The 1079-nt window shown below is 33.5% G+C and overlaps 1 non-coding gene across 1 annotated transcript; it reads right to left on the minus strand.

Moving 5' to 3' along the window:
* Positions 1-579: 579 nt before the first annotated feature.
* On the minus strand, positions 580-686 carry LOC140628845 (U6 spliceosomal RNA). Its single transcript, XR_012026779.1, has one exon. It is a non-coding gene; the product is annotated as a U6 spliceosomal RNA (small nuclear RNA).
* Positions 687-1079: the final 393 nt, after the last annotated feature.

Consider the following 1079-nt stretch of genomic DNA (forward strand, 5'->3'; position numbering starts at 1 on the left):
ATTATGGATGAAGGGATGGGTAGATGTGTGATAAAGCAAATATGACAAAATGCTCATGTAACAACTACCTGAATTCACTGCATAATTTTTTAAACTTTATGTTTAAATTTTTCATAATAAAATGTCAGGAAAAAAAGCAGTAATGAGATACTACCTTGCACCCCCCAGATTGGCAGAAATGAGAACTGACAGTGTTGTGTGAAGATGTGGTGAGACGTGGTGGAAGAATAAACTGGTATGACCACCTTAGTAATTTAGCAATATCTAGTAGAGCTAAAGATGTTCATATTTTATGACTTAGAAATTCTACTTCTAGTGTATAACCTAGAGTTTTGTGTGCCCAATAAAATATGTGCAAGAATGTTCTTTGCAACATAGTTCCTCCCCTAATTTTTTGAAATATTTAAAATATTAAGTTTAAGAATACAATAAATACCTATATACCCTTTATCAATTGTAAGCATGTTGCCACATTTGCTTTATCTCTTGTAAATATACGTTCTTTTCTTCCTGAATCATTTGAGAGTAAATTGCACATAATCTCTGAATACTTCATGTATTTCCTACGTAAAGACCTTGAGAAATATGGAACGCTTCATGAACTTGCATGTCATCCTTGTGCAGGGGCCATGCTAATCTTCTCTGTATCATTCCAATTTTAATATGTGTACTGCCGAAGTGAGCACAGCAAGTGTTTCCTAAAGCAAAAGCATCCTTCTACATAACCACAATACAGTGATTCCACTCAAGACATTGTAACATTTATTATAACGTTATTATCTGATTTATAATCCATATTCAAATATCTCTAATTATTGTAATAATGTCTTTTAGAGGTGTTTAAAACTCCATTTAGAATCTGCTCAAATGTCACAGATTGTATTTAGTTGTCACTTCATTTAGTCTCTGGTAAAGTTCCACAGCCTTTCTTTGTGCCTTTCGGAACATTGGCTTTTGAGGAGCCTAGGCAAATCGCTTTGTAGAATGTCCTTAAATTTGGATTTGCAACATCTTTTTAAAATATTTTATTTATTTGAGAGACAGTGAGAGAGAGCGAGAGAAAGAGAGAGCGCAAGCAT

Source organism: Canis lupus, chromosome X (assembly GCF_048164855.1).
Source record: "Canis lupus baileyi chromosome X, mCanLup2.hap1, whole genome shotgun sequence".
NCBI lineage: Eukaryota > Metazoa > Chordata > Mammalia > Carnivora > Canidae > Canis > Canis lupus.